The sequence below is a fragment of the Cetorhinus maximus genome, unplaced genomic scaffold (assembly GCF_964194155.1).
Source record: "Cetorhinus maximus unplaced genomic scaffold, sCetMax3.hap1.1 HAP1_SCAFFOLD_1388, whole genome shotgun sequence".
In the NCBI taxonomy this organism is placed as follows: Eukaryota; Metazoa; Chordata; class Chondrichthyes; order Lamniformes; family Cetorhinidae; genus Cetorhinus; species Cetorhinus maximus.
Window position 1 is genome coordinate 79,798 of NW_027597329.1, and position 7,001 is coordinate 86,798.

Here is a 7,001-nt window from a genome sequence, read left to right on the forward strand (position 1 = left end):
TAGGAAGGATCTGACGGGGAGGGCCTTTCTCACCACCAGCCAAGCTACGTCTTGGTGCTTGTTGGAAAGTTCTGGCGATGAGGCATTCTGCCAAATGACTTTGACAGTCTGCTCGGGGAACCATCCCACAGGGTCCACCCTCTCCTTATCCCTCAGGGCCTCTAGGACGTTACGTGCTGACCACTGCCTGATGGACTTGTGGTCAAAGGTGTTTTTCTGCATCAATTTTTCCACCAGGGACAGGTGGTACGGCACGGTCCAACTACTTGGAGCGTTCCGCGGCAGCGTGGCCAGACCCATCCTTCGCAACACCGGGGACAGGTAGAACCTCAGCACGTAGTGACACTTGGTGTTTGCGTACTGAGGGTCTACGCACCGCTTGATGCAGCCGCACACAAAGGTGGCCATCAGTATGAGGGCGATGTTGGGCACGTTTTTTCCCCCTTTATCTAGAGGCTTGTACATCGCATCCCTGCAGACACGATCCATTTTCGACCTCCAGATAAAGCGGAAGATGGCTCGAGTGATCGCCATCGCGCAGGAGTGTGGAATGGGCCAGACCTGCGCCACGTACAGCAACAGCGAGAGTACCTCACACCTGATGACCAGGTTCTTACCCGCAATGGAGAGGGAGCGTCGCTCCCACATGCCCAGTTTCCTTTTCACCATAGCCACTCGCTCCTTCCAGTTTCTAACGCATGCCCCGGTCCCTCCGAACCATATCCCCAGCACCTTCAGGCCGTCAGCCCTGACAGTGAAGGGGACAAAGGATCGGTCAGCCCACTTCCCAAAGAACATGGCCTCGCTCTTCCCACGATTTACCTTGGCTCCCGAGGCCAGTTCGAACTGGTCGCAGACGTGCATCAGTCTGCGCACCGACAGCGGATCCGAGCAGAAGACGACGACGTCGTCCATGTACAGGGAGGCTTTTACCTGAGTGCCTCCACTGCCTGGGATCGTCACTCCTCTTATGCCCGGATCCTTCCTGATGGACTCGGCAAAGGGTTCTATGCAGCACACAAAAAGGACAGGCGAGAGAGGGCAGCCCTGCCTGACTCCAGATTTAATCGGAAAGCTATCTGTTTCCCACCCATTGATTGAGACTGCGCTACTGATGTTAGTGTAGAGCAGTTGGATCCAATTTCGAATTCCCTCCCCAAACCCCATTTTGGAGAGCACATCCCCCATGTAGGTGTGCGATATTCTGTCAAAGGCCTTCTCCTGATCCAAGCTGATGAGGCAGGTATCCACACCCCTGTCCTGTACATAGGCAATCGTATCCCCGAGCAGCGCCAGGCTGTCAGAGATCTTCCTGCCTGGCACAGAGCAGGTCTGGTCAGGGTGAATCACCAATTCCAGAGCGGATTTGACCCGGTTGGCGATGACCTTGGACAGAATCTTATAGTCCATATTCAACAGTGAAATGGGTCGCCAATTTCTAATTTCCTCCCTTTCCCCCTTGTGCTTGTAGATGAGGGTGATGATGCCTTTCCTCATGGATTCTGACATGCTGCCGGCCAGGAGCATACTCTCGTACACTTCTAGCAGGTCTGGGCCGATCAAGTCCCACAGAGCCGAATACAACTCCGCCGGCAGGCCGTCGCTTCCGGGGGTTTTACTCTTCTCGAAGGACTCGAGGGCCTTAGTCAGTTCGTCAGGAGTTAGCGGTTTGTCTAGGCTCTCCCGCGTACTGTGGTCTAGGACCTCCGTGATAGAGGACAGGAAGGACTGGGAGGCCGTGCTGTCCGTGGGCTTCACGTCATACAGTCCGGCATAAAAGGATTTGCTGATCCTCAGAATGTCGGACCGTGATGACTTTACTGAGCCGTCTTCTTCCTTCAGGCTGCTGATCACAGAGCGCTCTCTGTGTACCTTTTGGAAGAAGAAACGTGAGCACGTCTCATCCTGCTCCACGGAGCGGACTCTGGAACGGAAGATGATCTTGGAGGCCTCCGAGGCAAAGTGCGAGGCTTGCTGGCCCTTCACCTCTTGGAGCTCCTCCTTGACATCGACCCCCATCGACTGCAGCCGCAGCAGATTCTGCATCTTTTCCTGGAGTCGGGACATTTCCCTCTGTTCCTTTCTAGCTTTCTGGGTGCCTTTGAGGATGAAAAACCTCTTGATGCTTCCCTTGATCACTTCCCACCAGTGTGTCAGGGACTCAAAGAGGGGTTTCACGGTTCTCCAACCTTTGTAATCCCTCTTGAGCTCCTCAATGTTCTCTGGGGTCAGCAGTTGCACATTTAGCTTCCATGCCCCCCTGCCCACCCTCAGGTCTTCCTCCAAGTGGCAGTCCGCCAGTAGGAGGCAGTGGTCAGAGAAGAACACCGGCTTGACCTCGGTGGATCTGACTGTGAATGCACGGGACACAAACAGGAAGTCTATCCTGGAACGAATGGACCCGTCTGGCCGCGACCAGGTGTATCTACGCTGCGCTCCGTCTGCAGGGTTGCTGAAGACGTCGTGCAGCTTGGCATCCTTAACTGTTTCCATCAGGGATCTGGACGTAGCGTCCAATCTGCTTCCGGCCCTGCCGGATCGTCCAGCCGCATCGATGATGCAGTTGAAGTCCCCGCCCAGAATGACCGGCCTGGAGGTCGCCAGCAGCAGTGGGAGCTGCTGAAAAACCTCCAGCCGCTCAGCCCCTTGTGCCGGGCCGTACACGTTAATTAACCGGAGTGGAGCGTTCTTGTACATTACGTCTGCTACCAGGAGTCGCCCGCCCACCACCTCCTTGACCTCGGAGACGGTGAAGTTGCCTCCCCGCAGCAGAATACCCAGGCCGGAGGAACGAGAGTCGTTTCCGCCCGACCAGATCGATGGCCCGTGGGACCACCATCGTGACCATTGCCTGTAGGAGCTGAGGTGCGGTATCGCACACTCCTGCAGAAACAACAGGTCAGCTTTGACCTTGGCTAGGTAGTCCAAGGTCGCAACACATCGCGTAGTAGATTTAATGCTACGCACATTTATGGATACAATCTTTAAACCCATATTAAAGCATTTATTCTCCTACCAAACCCACTGTCTCTGAGAGTCCCAGACCTTTAGTCTGCTCCTTCATACCCGTAGTGAGCTCAAATTCCTTCACTTTGGATGGGCTGAGGTAGATCTCCTTGGCCGTGTTCTGCTCCAGTGGCATCTGGAGGTTCACGTAGTGAGCGGATTTTGAGATGACCTTTGCTGGAGAAGCTTCTCCAAAACTCACCCCCTCTGGGGGGTTGCTGTTCCCGGCTTCCTGGAGCTGGGGTGCGATGATTGCCTCACTGCTCCCAGATTCCAGGGGCTGTGGTGCACTGGCCTCCTCAGGTTGCAGGCCAAGTTGGGGTGCGCTGGTCTCCTTGTTGTCTCCAATTTTCTGGAGCTCGGGTGTCTCGTCCTCCAACGCCCTGGAGCTTTGCCGCCTCTTCTGTCGGTGCCGCTCTGGCACTTCCTCATCCGAAGAGCTGCTGCCCTTGTCATCCGTGTCGGATGGGAGACGCCTCTTGCCGCTTCTCTGGGAAACGCCTTTGCTTCTTCTTCGCTCCCTCTTACTTTTCTTCTTCTGCACCGTCCGCCACTCCCCCTGCTGCTTTTCCACTGCTGCCTCCTCCTCCATTGATTCGCTGTCCTGAGGACTCGAAGGTTCAGGGGGTAGTGCTGTTGATTGGCTCTCTGTTGCCTCAATCTCTTTCTCCACCTTGTCTCTCTCTGTGTCCTCCTTTGTCCCGTTGAGCTCCCTGGGGGCCTTGGTGGTTGGAGTGACACGGAACATTTCTTCTGCTTCCCCGTGGTCGGCTTTGGCTGCCTGTGCGTAAGTACGGCAGCGTTTGGGGCAGGTCCTGTAGAGGTGACTTGCCTCGCCACACAGGTTGCAGCACTTGGCCTGTTTGCAGTCTTTTGTCTGGTGCCCTTCCTGTTTGCAGATCTTGCAGAGGGAGGCGCTGCAGTTGGCCGCCACATGGCCAGCCTTGCCGCATGAGCGACAATGCTTGGGTTGCCCAGCGTAGACCAGGTAGCCACGGTTTCCCCCGATAGCGAAACTGGAAGGAGGGTGGAAAATGGCTCCCTTACCATCGGTCTTTAGCGTGACCTTAAACAGGCGTTTGCCTGTCCAGATCCCCAAGTCGTCTCGAATCTCGGTGCCGCTCCCCACCTTATCGAAGTACCTGGTGAGGAAGGTGACCACGTCGGCGACAGGGACGAAGGGGTTGTACACATGCACCATCACCTCACGTTCCCGTTGCAACGGCAGAGAAAAGTGCGGCTCCGCTGTCAGGATCTTCATCTCCGGCAGGTCTCTCTTCTCCTCGAACACCCTCAGGAGCCGGACGCAGTCTGCCACTTGCTTGAACGTCACGTCGAAATAACCACCTTTGCGGGAGTCGTGCAGGGTGAAGATCTCCGTAGCTTGGAAGCCGCACGCCTTCAACAGGATCCTCCTGGTGAAGAAGCCCCGATCCATAGGTGATCCTCCTTCGCTGTGGTTCACCGTGACTCGGACGGTGATAGGTAACCCACGGTATGGATTTCGATTGCGATTGGTTATAGCCCTTCCATCCCGACCTTGCCTTGGTAGGACCATGGTGTCGCCCCTGCAACACTTGATCTTAGCCAAAAGGCCGAGAAGCGATTCCATTTGCCTTCCTTGTTACCTGCTGTACCTGCATACTAGCTTTCAGCGATTCGTGCGCGAGGATACCCAGATCCCTCTGTGCTGAAGCATTTCTGAAGTTTCTCTCCATTTGAATAATAAGTCGCCTTTTTATTCTTCTGACCAAAATGGATAACCGCACACTTATTAAACTTATTTAACTTAGTTAAACTCCATCTGCCAAATTTTGGCCCGTTCACCTAACCTGTCCATATCCATTTGTAAATTTCTTATTTCTTCATTGCAACTTACTTTCCCACCTATTTTGGTGTCATCTGCAAATTTAGCTATAGTACCTTCTACTCCTGAATCCAAGTAAATAGTTGGGGCCCGAGGACCGAACCCTGTGGCACCCCACTAGTTACAGCTTGGCATCCACAAAAGACCCATTTATCTTGACTCTCTGCTTTCTGTTGGTTAGCCAATCCTCTATCCAAGCTAATATATTACCCTTAGCTGCGTGTGATCTTATCTTGTGTATTAATCTTTTGTGCGGCACCTTATCAAATGCCTTCTGGAAGTCCAGACATACTACATCTACAGGATCCCCGTTATCCACTTTGCTTGTCACATCTTCAAAGAACTCTAGCAAATTAGTCAAACACGATTTACTCTTCGTAAAGCCATGCCGACTCTGAGGGATTGCATTTTGACTTGCATTTTAGGAAGGTAGTGGAGGCATTGGAGAGAGTGCAGAAGAGGTTTACGAGTTTGGTTCCAGGGGCGAGGAAGTTGAGTTATGAAGTAAGATTGGAGAAGTTGGGACTGTATTCCTTGGGGAAAAGAAGTCTGAGAGGAGACTTGATAGAGGTATTGAAAATCATGAGGGGTCTGGAGAGAGTAGATAGGGAGAAACTGTTTGCACCGGGGCAAGGATCGAGAAGGAGAGGGCACAGGTTTAAAGTAACTGGCAAAAGAAGCAAAAGCGATAGGAGCAGCGAGCGGTCAGGGTCTGGAATGCACCACCTGATAGCGCGGCGGAGGCAGGTTCAATTGAAGAGGGAATGAGATGATTATTTGAAAAGAAAGCATGTGCCGGGTTACGTGGAGAAGGCAGGAGAAAGGCACGAGGTGAAATGTTCACCGGGAGAGCTGGTGCAGGCACGACGGGCGGAATGGGCTCCTTGTGCAATGTAAGGATTGTGTGAATGTGGATGTAGAGGTTTCGGAGTAGCTGTGTAAAGTGTGTGAGCTTTGAGGTGTGAGTTTTGATTGTTGCTGTGTCAGCAGCAGCAGCGGCAGCGGCAGCAGAGAGCTGGTTTAAAATGTTGTGAGGCGAAAGGTGCAGCTGAGAGAGTGTTTGAGAGGTGTATTTGCAAGTGAAAGCTGTTTTTGTATAAGTGAGGTAGAGTGTTTGTGAGATGAGAGTGCTGTCTGTGAGTGTTGGGTGAGCGTGCGTGTTTTTTGTGTGTAGCTGCTGCGGGTGAGTGAGTGAGAGAGAGAGAGAGAGAGAGAAAGAAAGAAAGTTGGATAAAAACAAAAAGCTAAAAGCTACTGCGGATGCTGGAAATCCAAAACAAAATAAAAACAGAATTACCTGGAAAAACTCAGCAAGTCTGGCAGCATCGGCGGAGAAGAAACCAGTCAACGTTTCGAGCCCTCATGGCCCTTCAGCAGAACTGAAGCATAGTTTCAACAAGGGAGAAATATAAATTGGTTTAAGGTGGGTGGGGGGGGAAGAGACACATTGAGGGTGTGGTGTGAGCAGATAATCAAAAGATGTCAGAGACAAAAGGGTCAAAGAGGTGTTGAAGGTGGTGGTCTTTGTCTGAGAAAAGTGCTAATTAAGAATGCAAGACAGGATATTCAAAGTACAGCTCTAGTGGGGGTGGGGTGGAAAGACTAAAGACCTTTAGTCTTTCCACCCCACCCCCACTAGAGCTGTACTTTGAATATCCTGTCTTGCATTCTTAATTAGCACTTTTCTCAGACAAAGACCACCACCTTCAACACCTCTTTGACCCTTTTGTCTCTGACATCTTTTGATTATCTGCTCACACCACACCCTCAATGTGTCTCTTCCCCCCCACCCACCTTAAACCAATTTATATTTCTCCCTTGTTGAAACTATGCTTCAGTTCTGCTGAAGGGCCATGAGGGCTCGAAACGTTGACTGATTTCTTCTCCGCCGATGCTGCCAGACTTGCTGAGTTTTTCCAAAGAAAGTTGGATTTTGGAACATGTACATGTTGAGAAGTAAAGAAAGCAGATGTTTGTAAGAAAACTATTTTTAGCATTGAAAATCCCCTGGAAAGGGGAGGGTGCACCGTTCCCAGAGATACTGCAATACCGGGTCGATGCGTGGAGTGGACGGAGCAAGCCCCTATTCCATCTCCCTGCTCCAAAAATCAATTTAATATATGGTCCC

General features: G+C 52.1%; 1 pseudogene; it reads right to left on the reverse strand.

The window, feature by feature from the left end:
- Window positions 1–6,889: 6,889 nt before the first annotated feature.
- Window positions 6,890–7,001, reverse strand: LOC144676145 (U2 spliceosomal RNA; annotated as a pseudogene; the record flags this gene model as incomplete).